This window comes from Alligator mississippiensis, chromosome 5 (genome assembly GCF_030867095.1).
Source record: "Alligator mississippiensis isolate rAllMis1 chromosome 5, rAllMis1, whole genome shotgun sequence".
In the NCBI taxonomy this organism is placed as follows: domain Eukaryota; kingdom Metazoa; phylum Chordata; order Crocodylia; family Alligatoridae; genus Alligator; species Alligator mississippiensis.
This window is the reverse complement of record NC_081828.1, coordinates 206,657,533-206,678,537: the sequence shown is the minus strand read 5'-3', so window position 1 is coordinate 206,678,537 and position 21,005 is coordinate 206,657,533. Positions and strand designations below refer to the sequence as shown.

The window sequence follows — 21,005 nt, the reverse complement described above, 5'->3', positions numbered from 1 at the left end:
GGACTGCCAGATGAATACATGCGTATGTGTACAAAACACAAAGTTAAGCACTCTTAAGTTAGGAAATAACATTGTCTGTGTAACTTTAATTCTGCCTACTTGTACTATACTTCCAACTCCTGCACTGCATGAGTCACAGATCCTGTGGAAAACCTGTATGCAATCATGCAGTTGAAGTCTGAATCTGAACAAGCAGGCTGAATGATGGTGCAAGGGTAGTACATTTTGGCATTTCCCAAGTTCCTGATTTTGTGACCTAAATCATCTTTAAAAAGCTTGATCACTTATGCTCTTTGTGTCCGTGTGTGTGCATGCACACACATGCACTCTCCTAGGAGCTTTTAAAATTAATATTTAAAGAAAAATGTAAAATAAATAGTATTATATGGAAACACAAAATCATCGCTAAGAATCATCAGCTAGTCTTGAACCTAATGACTTTCACACTGTGGCACAGGCAGTTTTACTCAATCCTTTCCCAAAATGGAAGGAAGGGATACCGAGTTCAGGTTTGGGGCCTCACTTTCACAAATTGGAAAATAAGTTTTAGTTCCCCCTCTCTCAGTAAAATATAAATGGAATTTCATGGGACAAAGAAAAGACACTTCCATATACTGAAGATTTCTTCTACTGACTACAGAAGGCCAGTTGCAATCTGTACAGGTAAAACAGCTTCCCAAAGAGGAGGCTGCTAGATCCTTTATAAAAGGAAAATGATAGAGAACCTAAGTATGGAGATTGCTACCTGCTCCAGTAATAATCATGTGTAGACATATAAATGTATCATATAAAAATGAACTGGGAATAAGGAAATACTTAAGGAGTTAAATGTAATTCTCTTGATAGTTATACCAAGACTTTTGGGGCAAGTTTCTCTAACTCAACAGTACTTTCAGACATTCATGTTTTTTAAGGTTATTCTCTAGCTTTCACTACTTATAGTTTTGGTTTGACTAGAAAATGTAAGGGGAAAAAATTAATCAGATTAGAAAAAAAAAAAATCTGATGCACTGAATCCCATTATCTTGATGCTAACAATAGGAAGATCCTGTAGCTAACATGCAAAATGCTAACTTGAAGCAGCAAGAGATCTATGCAATTAGCTGCTGCAAAATCAAATCCAGTGAAGGTAAATCAGTGATGGATTTAGAGTACTTAAGCAAAGAACAGAAATTCACTTTTAAAGGATTAAAAAATAAATAAAGGTCAAAACAAGTTCCAGGTTAAATGACATTTTCAAAACACAGCAAAGTAAACTGTTATAGAAGATACATTATTTGGATGGAGAAAAAGGGAGTAGCAGAACCTTTGGTATGACTGGTAAGGGCTTTGAAGAAAGTCACCACAAATGTTGAGTTTTTTTTAAATAAACTATTAAGAAGTACAAAGAGAAAAAAATGACAACATAAAACTGCAACTTTAAGAAAGCATATCCTACACTTCAGTTGTCAGCCTGAGATAGGAAATCGTAAGTCTTCCTTGCGTCATGAACAAATACGTTCCAGGTAAGCTATTATTTGACTTGTAACTAACCACATTTATGAAGAGCTTCTGTATGAGACTAACAGCCAAATTCACAGTAGAGCTATTCTGAGTTGAGTTAAGGAGTATTTGGCCCTGTCACATATTACACTTAAGACCAATTAAATCGCACCTTAAGTTGTCACCTAGCCACATGTTCAATCAATTAATAGCATGATAAAACAAGGAATAAGCCACAAAATTACTCTACAAAAGTGTGCAATAACCAGGAATCTGGGTTTTCCATTTCACATGGGGAAAATGGAGAAAACTGCAGATTTCCCCCTTTACCCAAGGAAAATGCGGATTTTTCATTTTAACGGAAAAACCTGCAGATTTTTACACTTTTACAACAAGTTCTTTGCAGGCTGGCAGAGTACCAGCCTGCAAGGGGGTAGGGGGAACGGGAGAAGGGCTGTCAGGCAGGCAGCCCATTTGACTGCAGCAGCTGCTGCCTCCCGTGGGTGGCAGCTGGGGCTCAGGCACTGCTGCAGGGGGCTGCAGACCCAGGTCCCCAGCCCCATAGCCCTGGCAGCAGGGGCCCCCTCCGGCAGGGCTAGGGAGGCGAGCAAAAGGCACCAGCAGGGTCATGGAGGGGGAGTTACAGGCACCAGCAGGGCTGTGGGTGAGGAGTGAGGGGCCTGGATCAAATACCAAAATGTACAGATATTTAGAATTTATTTTATTATAGTGATTGAGGCACTGGTAGGCTTCCAAACCTGCTTTAAATTTTGAAATATATCAAGAAAACATTGGTATCAACTGATACCTATACATGTATAGCTATTAGTTGACACCAATGTTTTCTTGATATATTTACAATTTTAAAGCAGTTTGGAAGCCTACCAGCCTGCCACTATATATATAGTGGCCTTTCATTTTAATCAGGGATTTGGGGGTTTTAATCTGAGAATTTGTGATTTTTTTTTTTTTTTAAATCAGGGAAATTCAGGATCCTTGGTAATAACTTCATCATTTGTTCCAGCCAGGTACAACCCCATGACTGGGAGCCCAGAGCAGTCAGTGGGGCTCCTGGCTGTGGGTCTCACCAGGTGCCCCAGAGCTTGGGAGCCTCATCAGATGCAGGCTTTCAGCTGCCGGGGTGCACTACCAAGCCCTGGCAGCTGGGAGTCCCGTCAGCTGACCAGGGCTGCCAGTGTCACAGACCCACCATACGCCCATACAGCTGGGAATCCCGTCAGCTGCAGGGAATCCCAGCCACAGGGGCTTATTTCTTGCTGGTGCAGGGGAAGCCTAGGATTATGATCCCAGGCTCCCTCTGCTCTGGCAATAAGGTATGATGAGATCTGATACATGATCACGCAATCACAGCTCCTGCCATGCACTTGTAGCATGGCAGGAAGCACAATTGTGTAGCTCACACATCAGATCCCATGACTCTCTTACCAGCACATCTCTTATTGCTCTTTTACCACAGGGGTCCCTTTGGTCCAGTTACTAAACCCTGCTAAGGCTGGTCTGATACCCATGCAATAAAGGTTTTTCTGAAAAAAAAGAAGAAATACTTTTGACATTTTCCACTTTGTAGCACATGAACAAAGTGTGCCAGCAGCTGAACTGCTTAGTCCTTGCAATGGTGTGGGGTACTTGTACAGCAGCTTAGTCTTTGGCCAATCCATATGTGGCATTCCCTACAACCGATTTTAGACTAGCTCATTCTGGGGTTCCTGAAGCAGCTAATGCCCAGCCCAGTCATTAAGAACAGAGTTTTTGGTAAGTTTCTAAACCTTGAAGGGCAATTTTGGGTATGTGATCCAAATGGCCATGTATATGGCCACCACTACTGGTCAAGTAGCACTTCTGTCCCCACTGCATAGGAGGAGATGTGGAGGTCTCTCTACCCTGGCAACTGTTGCTTATCTTTGCTCTTTCTAGAAGAGACATTTTCCCAGAAATATACCAAAACAAACCATCTTTCAACTACTGTCTCAGCAATAGATGGTGGCTCACCATGCCTTTGGAAGGCTGAAGATCCATATCATAGAGATACAGAAGATGCTTATGTTACCACAATAGGCTGAAGACAGAAGTGGTAGTCCATGTTAGTCTGCAATTAGGCAGCAGGTGTAGCATGGTTCAGAGGCATGACCTTTTATAGGCAACAACCTGCTTTGTCAGGGCAAAAGAGATGGGAGGAGAGGAGAAGGTTCAGAAAGCAGATTTGCCACAGGGATCAGAGTGAGAAAAGTAGAGAGAGAGAGTGTATTTCACCAGCCTGAAGCTCCTGCAATACAGGAGTCCAGCACTGGCTGCAGTGTAAGGGAAACAGATGATCTGTGATGCCCCTATAATGGAAGAAGGGGGGACAACATTTTTTTAGAGCTTCCTTAAGGTTGCTATGGGCAACTCTTGCTAAATTACATTAACTGCTTTATGTTACATTTGATGACTGTGCAGCTGATTTGGTTGCATGCTTTGAGGTTTATGGGAGTGGAGAACCTTGGAACAATCATAAAAATAAATCTGTCAATCAGCTTCACAATTAGATATAATGTTTTATTTTATATCATATTTTAATAATTGCTCCTCTCCCGATTTACATCTCTACCATGTATAATGAGTTGGTATGGGGAATTGGGGAATGGAAAAAAACTATAATTGCACAATTATCAAGTGTCTGTAGTTCACCTCTATTAGGTATTCAGTTTTTACTTCTGTCAGTAAACATGATAAAAAACTTAATCAAAACAGTTATTGAACAAAAAGCAAAGCAGCCTTCTTCTGCCTTGCAGTTCTGGAGAAGGCCAGGGTAGGTTATCTGTCCAACCTGGAAGGAAAAGAGCCTCATGCAAGGCACAAGCATACACAGGTGCAAGTAAAAGATATATTTAGAGACTGCAAACATTGTTTTATCAATGCTTGTACAAAGGCTCTGAGAGCAAATCTATGTGGGCAAAAGACATTTTACAGACTTTGCAACACAATCCTGGCAGCTGTTTGGAGCAGGCACTTATTTTTTCAAATAATGCCTAGCACAACCAGCCATCAGTGTCCTTGGGCTTCTTTGTGCTCCTGTGGTTCAAATCAATAATAGCAGCTATATCCTTTTAACCAGCACACAAAGGGGGCCAAGGCCTAAGTATGCAGGTAACCTGCTGTTATAAATATTATTTATAGACTGTTTCCTAGACCAAATTTAACTATTTTCAAGTTGGCAAGGCTAAATTCGCTTGAATGATTTGATTCCACAATTCAGAAGCTCACCACTTTCATTCTGGCCTCTTCAAATACAATTGTTTGACCAGATTTCAGGTGGAAGAGACTGGTTTTAGATTTCACAAGATCATAAAGATCATGAGAAAGCCTCCATATAGGATGAATAACAATTTTCAAATAGATTATAAATGTATTCAAATGTACTTGTTTAAAATTCTCTCCTCCGCAGTGAATTTTTACTCCCAGCCTCTATAGCAGAACAGATGTCTTAAGCAAATGAAGGAAAAGGTAAGTTTTTACCAGGTTTGCCATACAAGAAACTAATTAAAAAGCTGCTACAATGTAGGGAGATTTCTTTGTTTCTGTCTCTTATTTGTACCCTTCGAACTGGTTGTTTTTTAATTGTGTTGACAACTTCCTTCTCCGATATCTGCTTCTTAGATATGTAATGAAGTGTTGCAGGGGCCAGTTTGGGCTGTGCAGGTCTCGCTGGGGATTTATGCACATGAAGCCAATTTTCCCTGACATCTGCAGGACTGACTTTCTGCAAGGACTCCACTGTACAGCCTGGAGCTGGAAAGGAGATGAATGGTGGCTAGGATGAGACCAGCTAAAAACAAGATTTCTTCTGGGAGAATGTCAGAGTGCAATAATTAAAATGTGTCAGGTTGCTATTACATTATCACCCTTCTCTCTCCTGTTTTCCGCCTTGTAATGGCAGATTTTATAATTGATATATAGAGGACTACAGAAGTTGGGAATTAGAAGATGTTACCTCAGAGTAGTTAGAAAGAAAGAGACAACAGGACTTGACAGAGGTTGCCTACTGCTCCCCAGTTAAAGTTTACTGGTTAGTTCTTCTCATTCATGTATGCCTGTGCTTACTGAACCTGCTGATCACTATATAGTCTTAGAAGTAGCAAATGAGAAAGAAGAAAAAAGAAAGTTGGGAATTGAGAGCAAGTGGAGCAACACAGGCACATAAAAGGACAAGGGCCATTATAACAGATCTTCGTGAGTCACGGAAGTTTTGCAACCTCTACCTGCCCTTCTGATGTCAGACAGAGAACTGAAGGGCATTCAGACAAAGGTTTGAATGGTACCAAGCAGCCAGTGGCAGAAGAGAAAAATGAAAATGCTAAATCATGCATCTGCTTGCATATAGTGGGGGGAAGGGAGGATGCCCTGCCTGTTTATAACTCCTTTACCTTGAAGAAGGCCATAATATGCAGTTAAGTACAATACCATCCACATTTGAGGAACACTGTACGCCAAAAAAGAATGAGACAGCCATATTTCTTTTTTTTTATATGCAGAGAAAAACCAAGATAAAGTATAGATCAGTATGTTACTGGACTAAAGAGACAGAGTAAGAACTGTGCTTTTGGGAACTTGATACAATCTCTGATTAGAGATTAGATTATTTACAGCATTGCAGAGAAAGGCTACTGCAATGCATTACAAGAAAAGCTATTTGCATGGAGGTAGACTTATCCCTAGAAAAGAGATGCATTGCTAGCATCTAGTATGAAAACAGCATGTAAAAATTTCCAATTATTGTGCCATGTAGGGAGGTGATATCAGTTTTGGGTCTAACAGCTTCTGAGAAACTCAGTCCAGTTAAGTGTGTGCTTGCAAACATTCATCCCTCCTGATGATCATCTTGGCCATTGCAACCCAAACCTGGACAAATGTCTTAGCGAGAAACCAATGGTTCTAGAACATATACAGCAATAATTATGGGAAGAAATGGGCCCACAGACAATGCAAATATACAGAAAGAAGAAATGGGCCTCAGTAATCCTGTAGCTAAAGAACTTGGTGCTATGTGCGCAAGCAGCACTGACAAAAGTGCAAGCGAGTCAGATCCCAGTATAAGGATTCAAGGACTCAAGTTTATCAAGACTCGGAGAAGCTTTCCACCAAACGTTAGAAACTGCATTGGATACTTTGTCGGTCTGGGAGGAAACTGAAACCTCCTGAAGGCCTGAAAGAGGCTTGTTAAAATTGTTGCAGAAAAGGGGAAATAGGGAAGTGATTAGTAAAGACTCACTCTAGAGTGGTATACTTGCAACCTCTCTTCTGTAGATAGGTGTTCATGGAATTCCGTGTTAATTTATTTCTGTAGTAATTGTTAAGAAGGAAGATGTGACAGAAGTTATAATGTAGAGACACTCTCTTACATAGAAGGCTACAGAAGCTGGGAATTGGAAGATGATCCCTCTGTTAAAGTAGAGAGACAGAGACAGATTGGGTCTGCAGAGCTTTTCCTGCTCTACAACTCAAGTTCACTGGTTATAGTTTCATAGTTTCTAGGGTTGGAAGGGACCTGAACAGATCATGAAGCCCGACCCCCTCCCCTGGGCAGGAACAAGTGCTGGGATCATAATACCCCAAGCATAATTGGTTAGTTCTTCTCATGCCTGTATTTACTGAACTCAAGTACTACACCTCTGCTTGTGTCTTGAGATCCACAAGATGCTTCCCTGGAAGCTGCCCATGGCAAACTGCCCGACAGCAAGAGATGTGCATTATTTTACATGTGCAGCCCCTCTCATGTACAGGCCCTATCAGAGTAACCTAAGCACTCATCACCTTCAAAAAAAATCCTAAAACACAGGGAACAAAGCAAAGAAGAAAATAAATGTTGACTTCTGACAAAATGTTTTAATAGCCTAAGTGAAAACGTCTTAGGCCTTTTATACCCACCACTGAAAAAACTTGCTAAATTATGTTCAACATGTACAAGCACCTAAACAATATTTTTAACCGTTAAAAGATACATGTTTTACTCCCACCGAAGATGCCACTGCTGAGCTATTTAGCCCATTTTTTATTTTGGAGCCTTGTCGGCTCTCAGTAAGGATGAATGGAGAGTGGTTGACAAGTGACAAAGCCAAAGCTCAGAGATGCCAGAACCATCAACGATAAGAAGCATTACAGGAGGAAATATAGTAGGAACCCTAATTACCGTCCTGCAGCTCCAGAGTTCTCACGTGTCCACACTTGCAGCTTCTTGCAAGATGCAATGGCAATAGTCTCAAAGCAAATGCATTGCAACCTGGGTGTGGACACCTGAAAACTGCTGCAAAAAGCTCTGCGTGAGGCCATACGTTTTACAGGCATGCTGAGGGATTAGCAATACCAACATACTGTTGTGAAGACATTTGTTTGACAGGACAGCAATGTAACAAGAGAGGCTTCGCTACCTTCACCAGTGTGACAAGAAATTTAACAACCTTCTAAGTTCGGAATAGATGTTGTGACCTCTGGCAGACAGCAGTGCCCTCAGCCCTTAGAGTTACTCCTGATCAAGTGTCACTAACTTCTTCAGCTTGTGGAAAAAAAAGAGATCCCGCTAAGGCCAGAGTTTTCAAACTCCTGTTGCTTGGGATAAAGCTTGGGAGAAGGCAGCTCTCCCAGTCGCTTCTACTGCCAAGCAAACGGTCTTCTTACAGCAACTGCTCACATGGACACGTCTTCAGTGTATTCTACCTTACTTTAACCTGATTTGGTGGCTTGACGCTGGTGCTACATACAGACAGTCAAAAAGCCTGAGATGGAATTGATTTATAGAACTGCGTGAAGCTTTGGGTGCCGATTCAATTTGGAGATTTGGCCCAATCCGGCAGCCGAATCTCCGAATCAAATCAGGAGACCAACGAAAAGGTCCAAATCGATTCAAAGCTTTTTGGAGGAAGCCCCCCACTCCAGTCTCAGTCCCCGAGCTAGGGTCTTCTCGTGGGGGAGGGGGAGGCAGGCCCCAGGGGTTTCTCTGTCCCCACCCAGCCAGGGGGTGCCCCATAAAAAGAAAAATTGGGCCCTGCTACTTGGCACAAGCCCCCAGGCCTGCCCGCTGCCACTGGTGCCAGGAGCCAGTGGGATGTGCAGGGAAGCCCAGGGGGCTTGTGCCAGGTGGCAGGGATGAGAGCCCTCCATAGAGGACAGGATTGGACCCTGCCATCTGGAACAAGTCCCCAGGGCTGCCTGGCACATCCCCCAGAGCCTTAAGCCCGGCACCAGAGGCAGCCGGCAGGATACAGCCAGCAGCCATGGGGGACTCGTAATAAGCAGCAGGGCCAGTCTGGGCTGGGGCTGCCACGGCCCCTCCTCCCCCCATGGCGGGTGCCAGTGGTGGGCCTGGGGCCAGGATTGGGATCCACTTCCCTCCCAACACCAGTGCCTGACAGGCAGGGCTGAAGGGGCTCACGCAAGCCCCCTAGCTGGGCTGGGCTGAATAGGGGGGAAGCCCCTCCACTGCAGCCCCCACAGAAGACACCAGGGTCCATTTCCCCCTGCCCACCCCCAACACTGGAGTCCAGTCCCTGAGGATAGCCCTGCCTCTCTCCCCTGCCCCCAGCCCCCCCTTCCCTCACCTCCATGCTCGGGCTGTTTGCCTATTGGCCAGGCACTGGATAGGGAGCAGCAAAGGGGTCCAGTCCTTGGGGAAGCCTTACCTGTGTTCCCCCCACCCTTACCTCTGTGCTTGGGCTGCTTGGTCATTGGCCTGAGCCAAGCCCCGTCCTGGGGTGGAGCCAGCTAAGCACTGGGCTACAGCAGCAACCTGTACTCCAGCATGCCTCCTCGCAAAGGCACTGGGGGTACTGGGGGACTGTGAGCTAACCTGAGTCGGGAGGGGATCTGGGACACAAGTTCCAGGGACTGCTCTAACTTAAGTCAGGTAAAGTTTCATACTACATCCATCCAGGTTTATCTTAAACCTGTTTCAGCCATTTGAAAGCAGTTCATGTGCGCTAAACTTCTGTTCAGTTACAGGTCTGAACCCGTTTCCACTTGCTTATATTGGTTTAGGTGTAATTTCCATCCCTAGCCTGGGAGGCAGAAGTGTCACTGTGATCAGATAGTCCTCTGGGAAGCAGCAGCCAGCATTCAGAGAACAGCGGTTTAAAATCGCTGTATGTTGCGGGGTGTGCTGGTGCCAGAAGTACTGCTATATTTCAGGTTCCTATAGCGTAACCCACTGCAGGAAAACTCAGTTTCAAACTTCATAAGAATGTTCCTCTTTGAAGACCATATGCTGCATTAAAATATATTTCTTTACCTATATTTTTTAGCCACCAATATTGCATACATGAATGTAAATTCCTTGCCAGTTATGAAACAAGTAACCAAAACCACTGAAGTCAGACCTCAGAACAAAATTTTATCCTATACAAAATCACTGATCCCAATATAGTAAACTATCAGGAAAAGAATCCTATCTGTGCATTTGCAAATCTTATCTTTTTCTGTTTATATTCTTGCTTAAAACATCATCAGAACAAAGAAAAGATGGCAATGCTTGGGCTTTGAGATTTTGTTTGTACATTGGTGAATGACTAGAAACAAATTCACTGCTTTAGAATTGCTTCTAACACAGTGGCAACATAATAAGTGGCAACTATTTGTATCAATCATCTTCTCTCATCTTTGTAATGTATAAGCAGCTGATTCAGTTAAAAGTTTCAGGCAAATCAGTTTGTAGAGTATGTTCTACAGTAAAAAAAAAAAAAATATCCACTAAGCAAGATATAATACATCATGCTGATCATCTAGTTTACGTGAAAAGTCGATCGCTTCACCAAAGGAAGCCAGGCAACTTCAACTCTGCTTAACATTAACTTCAACTTCATTGACGTTTCTGCTTAACATTAACTTCAATTCTCCCACATTAACTAAAGAACATGAGACATGTCATTTTTTAACAATGGCCAAACATGGCTAAGAAATCTACTGAAGAATCCAGTTTTGGGTCCAAAACAGGCCACAGTAGATAAGAGAGACTAGACTTCATGTTCAGAAGTCACGTGGCAAGAAGACATTTGTATGCAATTAAAATTCCATCTCTGGATGAGGACGGTGCAATGACAGCTGCAACGGGAGTGCATGACTTTTACAAAAAAGGAGAGAGGTCCAAAGAGAGCAGCAAGGAAATATAACTGGTGGTGAGAAGAACGTTTGTTGTACTGACTGTGCATAAACATGGCTTATGGCCACTCATCTCTTTCATCACATCTGAGATAAGGAGGTGTAACTTAAAAGTTTTAACATTCAGTGCACAGCATGCATGCAGTCTTCTGACGCAAAGACGACTTCCTCGTCACCAGTCAGTGACCTGGCAAATGCCCAACATACAATCAGATCTGGTTGGCCTCTTGCTTTGTACCAGAGGGTGTTTTTTCAGTTCTTGGCAACTCTTGTAGAAAAAAAAAAAAACAACAAAAAAACCTTCAGCATTTTGGCCACACATGGCACAGCTGCAGGCACAACTGAAAAAAAGGATGCTGAATGAAAGACGGACTTTTTCAGCCCCGAAACGCCACAGAAAGCCCCGCTACTATCTGGACTGGGTTGAAGTAAGGGATTATACTACGGAAAGACTGAAAGAACTCTGGGGGAGGGAGCTGACCCGACAGGAGGAAAAAGCTCAGCTGGTTAAATGTCCCATTTTCAGTGCACATGATCACATCTCATATCATCATTAGCCGAAGAAGGGATGTTGGCTGCTAGGAAGGTCCTGTGTTGATTTAAATGCAAATGCCAAGTAGCTCTTACTGTCCCATTTGGATTCCTTATTATAAACAAAGTTACCAGATTAGGGGGAAAACAGAAACAAAACACTTTCAAACAATAACAATCAGCCCGCTCTCTACCAGCATTTCTGGTGGATGGAAGGGGTGGAGAGTTGCATAGAAGACCTACCTTTGGGTTAAAAATACTAGCAATGTAACTGGATTTCTCATTTACTTGTATGTACACATAGATACCATTTCCATTACTGCAAGGTATGCTCAACTATCTAGAGGTGTTGTTTGCATGGCAGTCTGCTATGGACCTTACAGAGAAACCATGGTTCTGCCAAACTCACAGGAAGAGTTTCAATGAGTTCGGATTTTATCTCACACCTCAGTTTTTCCTCCTGGAGTCATCTTTTTTTTTTCTTTTGTGGTAGGAGATGCTTGGTACATTAGATATGGAATTAATTTGCTTTTAGTCCTCCTCCCAAAAAAAACGCTGGTTAGCTTCTCTTAAAGAAGGGGGTCTTTGTGGTCTAAATTGGCGCAATCATCTTTGAAAACTTATTACAGAGATAAACCCCTTGATGGAGAACTATTTGTCTCTGGCTCTCTTGTGCTTTGCCCAGGGATGAAAAAGGGTAATTAGAGGGACAAAAGTCATCAGGAAGTCATCGACATGAATCTAGTAAAAACGCAAGTGATCAGTGGGCACTATAATAAGGTTACCGAAGATAAAAAATAATGAGGGGTAAGTGATCTCAGTTGATATAACTATCCTGACTTCAGGAAAGCATTTTATGAATTATCACACTGGAAATCCCCTGACAATACTGAGAAAAAAAAATTGGACTAGGGACTCATTTGGTGGGTAAGATGTCATTGTAAACAGAATTAAATTCTTCTTGATAGATTTATCAAGAGGGGGTTCCCAAAAGACTCGGTAGTAGCACTAATCTTATTTCACTCAATACACAAGTGATTTGGAAGAAAGACCAATATGTAGGGTCTCAACATTTGCAGATGACACAAAGATAGGAAGGACTGTGGATTCTAAGAAAGACTCAAGTAATTTATGAGAGTTTTCAAAAAAGAAAGGCAATAATCAAAGGATTAGCATGTAGAATTCAATTTCAGGAAACCTAAAGGGAGAACCAAGAAGGCGGCAAAATATACTTTACATGGAAATTTGCTGAAACTAATACAGGAAAAGAATAATCTACAGCAGAAGAATAGAAGTGGGAGAGTTCAGTGTTCAGCCACAGCAAAAAACATCAAACCAACAAAGAGGCTACTCAGCTGTATTTGCTTTATTATTTCTTTCTTTAGATTTACAATACCATGGGGGGGTGGGGTCCCAAACTAACATGCTTCACTTACTCAATGTACTCTTAATGTTTCTAAATATGCAATTAAGTGGACTCTCTTAGAAAAAGGCAGCAAAATTACAGGGATTTTTAACCTCTCATTTCTGGTTTCATCAGTAAAAAGTAGCCATTTCACAAGTGATACTGGTGTATTGCTCACTGGATTCACAGAAGTTTAGGGCTGGACGGGACCTCGTGAGATCATCGGGTCCAGCCGTCCTGATCTGGGCAGGAAAAACTGCTGGGGTCAAATACGACCTAAGTAATCTTTGGCATCTGGAACAAATTTCACTCTGAACTAATACGCATCAGCTACTTGAATAGGGAAAAAAATAATCTGTAATTAATGGAGAGGTCTGAACAAGTGCTAAGGAGGCAGAGGGAAGAGGGGTGGTTTGCTGAGCTGCAGTTGCAAGTTGGAAATGGGGAGGGAAAGGAAGAAAAGTCTGGGAGAATGGAGGACCAGGCAGCATTCACCAAGGGGGGAAAGCGAAGAGGTGGGAAATCCAGCAAAGAAAAAACAATGAGGAAGAAGGTGGAGGTCAACAAAGGAAGCCTCCAGGCACTAGAGATCTGGAATAAGAAGTTGAGAAAGCCATCCGGCAGTCCTGAAGCAGAAAACGACAGGTCCCAGTAATAAGGGAAAAGCTGAAAAACCAGAAACAGAGGCTGCACAAGTAGTTGGGATATATTAACTCTTATTCATAAAGCCTGATAAAATATGAAAGGCTACTAAAAAAAATAGTAGGAGCAAGTCAAAGTAACATGTTTAAGAGAAAAGCTGTACTTCACGTACAACAATGCTTCTTCATGTACCATCTCCAAGTAGGCTTACTTGAACCAATTTTTTCACCATTTTTAACAGATCCATGCATCTTTTAAACTTAATGCAGTGAACTCAGCACTGGTCAGAAAACATCCACCACTCAAATCTTTCTGGTTGGTCATTCCTGTCAACTATTGTTATGGAACCATCACCCCAACGTTTAGCTTGTTCTGATCCCTCCTCATCTTGCTGATCCCTTTGAAAACTATAGTACTGTAGTATAGGTGTGGTGTGTTTGGGAGCACAATTTGATAGGATCACAATTTTGAATTGCTACCTGCTCATTCACTTCAGGAACAATTTCAGGCAAATTTGAACTTCAAAGCAGAGGTTTTAGTTAAGATTTTCAAAAGGGATTTTGGTACCTTCATGTTGAAATATATTTAATAAAAGGGCCTGATTCTTAAGTAGAGCTGCACACTTATCCCCTGAAAAATCAGGTTCCTCTAAATCAATGATTCTCAACTTTTTTGGACTCAAGACACCCCTCCATATTTTTTATGAATTGAGTGGCACCCCATTTCAAAAACTAATTGATATATTACAGGGCTAAAGAGAGGTCTTGCAGTAGGGTTGGGGGATCAGCCAGGCAGGGACAAGTCTGAGCCTGTGTTTTCTGCTGATCTCCTCACACTTCAAAGGATCTTCAGCACCCTTCAAATTCAGTATGCAAAAATCACAAGGGAGGCTGTCAAAAAAAAAACCCTTGACCCTTTGTGTTCCTATTTTAGCACAACCCAAGTCAGACCCATACAATATTGTTTTAATCCACTGTAAACATCTTGTAACAAGTATGCATGCGTGTGTATATGCACGCGCATGCCTGTAAGAGCAAGCGTGTGAGCAAGCACTCTTCACAATCTTTCCTGCACATTCACTTAACTCAGGATACACCGATGAAGGGATATTTCTGAGGCTTTAAATATAGAATCAGGAGGCTTAAATTCTAACAATAATTTTAATTTGTTTCACATAAGCATGCACAGTAATTTGTATTACTATATTGTAATTATGTCTTAACTGCATACATTACAAGAGCCAGAGAGGTAGTTGCTGTGAGGATTACAATTGTGAATTCGTTGGATTTTTATACTATTCATCTCTGAAGCTGCACTGGCAGTTTTGTGCATTGAAAAACCCAACGTAAAGCACACATACAAAAACACCCAAGGAGGATGCAAATTCTGATAGTCTGGGCGAGACCCTGGCTTATGGGGGACCCACAAAATACAGAAAAACAAAAAGAAAGCACACAGAACCACTGCCTCGGTGAAGAATGGAGAACCAGGTGATAAAACAGTCCCTGTCATGAAAGAGCTCCCCATGAAACAGGGAATGGGACAGCGGCAAAGGGAGCTCATGGGAAAAGACAGAGGATTGCAAAAAAACCCTCTTGGCCTACAGAAGGTAGGAAGAGTGAGACTCCTGGTTTAAATACAAGTATGAGAATAGTTTCTGGCTCTCTGTGAGTATTCATATATTCACCAAACTGACAGAGTACACATTTTTTTCCTTTGTTATAGAGATGTTTGTTTTCCAAACCTTAAATTCATGGCTTTGCTACATATATACAGAATTTATGGGAATATAGAAAGGGCCACTGGTCATCAAATCCAACACCCTTCTATCACAAGTAACCGCATCATTTACTGTATTTATGTGAATACAAGATCATTTACTATATTTATGTGAATACAAGATGCCCCTGAATATTATATGACCCAGTAATTAGATTCTATATGTGAAAAATGTATACATTTGTTACAATTTTCCAGGTGTAGACTCTAACCAGAGTGTCTTGAATTCATCCCCCTCCCACTGCTACAGCATGGAAAATAGTGGTGTGGGAGGTCAAGTGCCCCCCTTGCCCTCTTCCCCCCCCCCCGACATCCTTCTGTCCCCCCTCACTGTAAGACCCTGATCAGGCTCTGCTTCCTCCTCAAGCACAATGTGGAAGTGAGCTGCATGCAACTATAAAGGGGGGGGGGAGGAGGGGGGACAACAAAGAAGAGGGCAAAAACTGCAGAGAACAGGAGACTGCTGTGGGTCTGACTCTGGACCCAACCCAGACTGCTGCAAATTTCACCACAAATACTCCATAAACACAATTTTGAGAACCACTTTTGTACGTACTTACACATAGTACAAACTTTTTAAATTTTTATTTGTTTCAAGGGCCAAATCAGGTCCGAAGTCTATCGAGTAAAGCCCAACAGTCAAGTAGCTTCAACTGAGCAGAGTCCAATCATTCAAGTCTGCATAGCTCTACCACCAAGCAAGTATCCTCCTTCCCATACTCATCTGTCTGGGGCTTCAGATACTTCCTAAATCTGTGGCAGACATACTGCGTGCAAGCCCAGGGCCCAGAGGTTCAGGTGTCCCCTAGTCTTGCTTGCTTCTAGCCAAAATGCCAAAATGTTGAGGTTCTTACATTTAGGGAAACTCGCAGGGGTCAGCGTGCCTGGAGTGCAAGAGGCAGGTCTCACCCTGGGAAAACCACAAGGATGATCGGGGCTACACTTCATCTGAGCCAAAAGGCCAAAAAGTGTACAAACCATGCAAAATATGAGTCTAGAGCCAAAAGGCTCATAACTTATCATACAGTTCCTGGGGCTGGGCCCCAGCAGAATCAGTAGCATTTCAAGCCAATGTGATGCCACAGCCCAGCACCACTCAGTACCCCACATACCCCCACAAAGGATCCCTGTGCTTATTAACCCCCAACTTGCGACTAGAAAGGGTGTTCTTGTCACAAGCCCTGGGACACTACAAAAAATGTATATGCAGATGAGGCATAGGGCAACCTGGTCCCCACCCTCCATGAGGTGGAGCCACACTAATCGTATGCGAGAGGCTGAGAGAAGGGGGCGACAGCGGGATTCTGGGTGAACTGTTTGGGGCCCCATTTGGTGATGTTTGCCAGACATTTAAGGCTGGCGAAGAAACAGGAATCACTGGAAATGGGAAAGACGGGCATAACTCAGCTGTGGGAGTAAAAAGGAAGAAAAAAATATATGCATTATAGTGGCTCATCAAGACTTGGAAACGATGCTGAAGGAGACTGAGCACAATGAGCTCTTTATCTTGTTCAGATAGGCTGCACTAGCTTTTTGGCTAAGGTCAAGCATTTTTGACCACTTCTCAGGCTTTTGGCTCATATCAAATGAAGTCCCCATTCTGGCAGGAGAAATACCATGATCACCAGGCCAAGATCACCTTGAATGGCGTTGTGTAGTTCAGGGTGGAAACTTGACCAATGCACTGTGGGCAGGACCCCCTACTATAGCTTCCCAGTGGGAGGATCTCGGCTACACACTTTATTTTTATGGGGATGGGGGATTTCTCCCTTGCTTGCTCCTTTGGCCTTTTGGCTGAGGGCAAGCGAGAGTCAGGGGCATCTGAACTCCAAGGCCTCCAGGCTTGGGGCCCGCACATAGGATGCCTGCCATGGATCTGGGAGTATCTGAAACCCCAGGCTGAAGAGTCTGGGACGGAGGATACTTGCCAGTGGTAGTACTGGAGACTTGAATGAATGAGCTCTGCTTCGTCAAAAGACTTCAGAACTGATTTGGCTAATTTGGCCTGAGACACAAAATTTAATTAACAAAACAAAGCAATACAAAACAATACAAACAAGATAAAAAAACTGGCATCAAAGGGGTCTAAGGGCTGGCTCTGGCCTAGTATTGCCCATTCCCTCCTGGTAGAACAACTGTCTGGGTTTTTTGTTTTTGTTTTTAAGGGTCACACACATAAAAAAAAAAAGGTTCCTATCAGCGTGTTTTGCCCAATACAGACCACGTGTTTCATGGGCACACTCAGCATGGGCTGCATTCAATCAACTTCACAGATGGTTTCCATGACTAAGCACATGCTGCTTCTCGCAGCAGTTTAATGATAGGCAGCATATTTAAATGGGGGGGGGGGGGGAGGATTTGCTGGTATGCAAACATAAGATGAGGGGCTTTTTCCCCCATACTGACTGGAGGAGGAAGCCTTGTCTTATAGTCAAGTAAATATAGCAATTTCTTTCATAAACTGATCAAGCTCCAAGGACTTAGGTGTTTTCATGCTCACTAAACTGGATGGATACAGTACACATTTTTTCTTTGTTACAGAGCTATTAGTTTGCTTACCAAGCCTAAGCTCATGATTTTGCTACATACAAATTCTGACACTGTACATTACTGTATTAATCACACACACACTGGTATGTCTAAACCATTGGTGCTAATGTTTAAACAGTTTTTCAGATGTTTGTTATATGTCATATGTATGCTGGTTCACATATTTAATGTATAGGAGCAAGCAAACTTATTTCCTATAGCCTCAGCATTGTTAAGAGTCAACTATTCGACTGCTCTGACATCGTGGGCTTTCTCTTCCCTAAAATATAAAAATATGTGAAAATCTATTTTCCTTGAAGCCAGGAAAGAAATCTATTGATATGGAAAAGTGAAGCAACTTACCCCAAATCATACAACAAGCTCTAGATGCAGAATAAGCTAGTTACCCATGTTAGTCTGAGTCACTAGTTCTAGTGCTGAGTCAAGCAGAAGGCAAAGTAGAGGTGTACCTTATAGACTAACTGAATCAGACAAGCAGCATAAGCATGTAATAAACTGTGGCTCATGTGGCTAGGAGGTGCAGCACTACCTTGCCATCAAGCTCTATTTACTTCAGCTGACTCCAAATTCCAAGGGCCCCTTTATCTGCCTGCTTAGTATTGCAGTATTCCCCTTTTAAAAACTGTTGGAAACTATAGATGGCAATTTGTGCACAACTCCACCCTTTGTAAAGGCAACCAAATAAAGCAGGGCTGGCCAACCCATGTCACGCATGCCACAAGTAGGATGGGCAACCACTGTGGGTGGCACAAGAGGGCTAGCGTCAGGGCTGCGAGTGAAAAGGGGAAGGGCAGGGTCTGGAGTTGAAGGGGTGCATTTCAGCTCCCCGGGTCCGTGCTGCCTTGGCTGGGAGGCCAGCAGAAGCCCTCCTGCCCCTGTGCCTCTTTTGCCTGCTCCATGGGGAAGTCAGCTTAGCTGAATGGAAACAGCCCTTCACCGCCTGAACACAAGGAGGGAGGCAGAGGGGGAAGAGAAGAGCCCAGAGCACTCTGGTTCAGGACAGGATGAAGGGGAGAACAGACCCTGCTGCCCAGCTGTCAAGAGTGGAGGGGAGGGGAAGGGAAGAACTGTCCCCAGTACCTGGCTGTAGAGAGGGAAAGGAGAGAATAGCCCTGAGCAGGACACAAACAGAAGCACTTGGTTCTTTGCCTCCACGGTACAGGTAAGACCAAGCACCCTCCTTTCCTCGCCCGGCCCTCTGGTACTTGTTAATGCCCCATGCACACCTCAGGATGCAGGAAGGTTTTGCTCAAGGCACAAAACTTGTTAGATATGCCTCTGCCCAGACCCACCCCAGCCTGGGACCTGCATACTCGCAGCAAGCTCCGAGTCCAGAGAACCCAGAGTGAGACCAGCCCCATCACCCCACAAGTACAAGGCACCTCACATGCAGCCTTCTGTGCCTTGGTATCAGCCCACACTAAGCCCTCTGGTCCAAGTGACCTCAGTTACACCCAGACCTGAGGTTCCCATGTCACTGCCCCATGAGGAGTCCTCGGCCCTGCTATATGCCACCATGACACAAGGATCCCATGGAGTGGCACTGCCCCAGAGCCAGCCTTTGGGTGCACTTCATCCCACTGCCCCATGGAACCACCTGGATGCTAAGGGTGCCTCCCAACTGGACCCAGAGAGTGCAACTGTGGGCAACCCCATTAGGAGAGTTCCCACTGAAGGGTCTCCCTATTGAGGGGAGAACAAGCTACTCCAGGGAACCCAAGGGACACCACTCAGGCAGACTTCTGGCATGTACTTGACATGCAAATCCCCTGTCAATGCCATGGGCTCGGAAGGTGCCACCTCATGAGGTCCTGCAGATGCCAGAGTGCTGCTCTGTTTCTTGGCATGGGGGCACTAACTGGTATAAAGCATATGATACTGTAGACAGTACCCTGTCAGGGCCACGCTTTTTCTGTCCCATGGGTGGTAAGAACCCTGAAGCCGTCACTGGGTATACGGCAAACCCATCACTGAAAGTATCTTGAGATGCAAACTGAGGTTCTCATAGGGTAAAGACACCTGTTACAGCAGTAGCCAGAACGTTTAACAAAGCTAGCACAGCTCATAAGGGATGTGGAGCCTCCCAGCCCTGAGACTCCCTTGTCAAACACTCCTGTATGCGACTAGCCCACAGCAGTGTGTTTTTCCACATCTCTGTATGATACTTGCAAGAAATGCTTTTATTTTATTTTTCTTTTTTGTTCTCAGCCCAAGAGATGCAAAGCAATCAAATAGATGGTCGACCTGCAGCACGCGTGCCACAGGTAGCTGCTGTGTGTGCGGCATGCAAGCCCCGGGTGCTTGGTGCAATGGAGCCAGAGGGGCTCAGGTCTCTGACTGCATGGAGTGGAGGCAGCAGGATGCTTCTGCAAGAGGAAGTGTTACTGCCAAAAGTCAGGTTAAGACCTCACTGGCCCTGCAGTTGTTGCCATACTAAGGGTTTAGGTTCCTCATTAGCCCTAATAAAACTGTGGGGGTTGCAGAACCAAAAAAGGGTTTACTTGGTTCTTGGTGGTGATACCTCCTCTCTCAGCAACATCCTGCTGCTGCTCTGCCTGCATGTCTGGAAGCTCAAGGCCCCCTGCTACCATTCTGGCACCCAAGGCACAAACTATTAGGTATGCCTCTGGGGGATGGAGATGAGAATGGCATTTGGACAAAGATGGGGCTTAACTTGTGGCATGTCTGCCAGAAAGGCAGGCCTCCAATGAAATAAAGGATGGTCATCTTAGTACAGAGCTTTTAAAAATAAATTATACCCACATACAAGGGCTGGCAGAATGCACTTCTGCTTGAAGAAACAGGAGTACTTTTACAATGACAATGAACTACTAACTAGAATCAGACCCCTCCAGCCCCAGATCATTAGTCCAAGACAAGTATTCTTAGCAGTGCACTGGTTTTGAAAAACTTTCTACCTAAATGATTCAAGCCCTAAACCGTGCCTAGAAAACCACTAATCATTTGCTTTCTTGCTCCACACTTTTAAGTTCAACAGTATGAGACCTGAGATTTTTAACCTGCTTAAATTGACCATGTCACCTTAAATCTAATTTGTACCATCTTGACCAAATATAGTGGATGTGGGTCTCATTTCACAAGGACCCTTTGTCACACTGCTAAAAGGGTGCAAAGATGTCTTGGTATAAACAAGTGGTATGAGAATGGGACGCACGGGGGAAAGACAGGATCTTTATTTGCATCTCTTTTTACAGTCTCAAAGATGTTTTGCATGTCCATGTCTCTTCCAACTAAAATTCACTATTCCTGGAACTCAGCCAATGACACGTGGGGTGCTGATGAGCTAGGTAACGAAGTGTACAGCCAGAACAAAATAGTCATTACTGCATCCTTTACATAGTCAAGTACCAGTACAGATTGTTACACTCCTTCAAAACAAACACACTTTCTCTTGTTCCCTTGCTTATGTTTAAAGGAAGTGGGACAGAGGGAAATAAGGGAATAATGGGCA

The 21,005-nt window shown here is 43.7% G+C and overlaps 1 protein-coding gene across 8 annotated transcripts in view; it reads right to left on the bottom strand.

The window, feature by feature from the left end:
- Positions 1 to 21,005, bottom strand: part of KMT2C (lysine methyltransferase 2C) — a 308,664-nt gene that overhangs the window by 222,150 nt on the left and 65,509 nt on the right. The gene's annotated exons all lie outside the window — the stretch shown is intronic.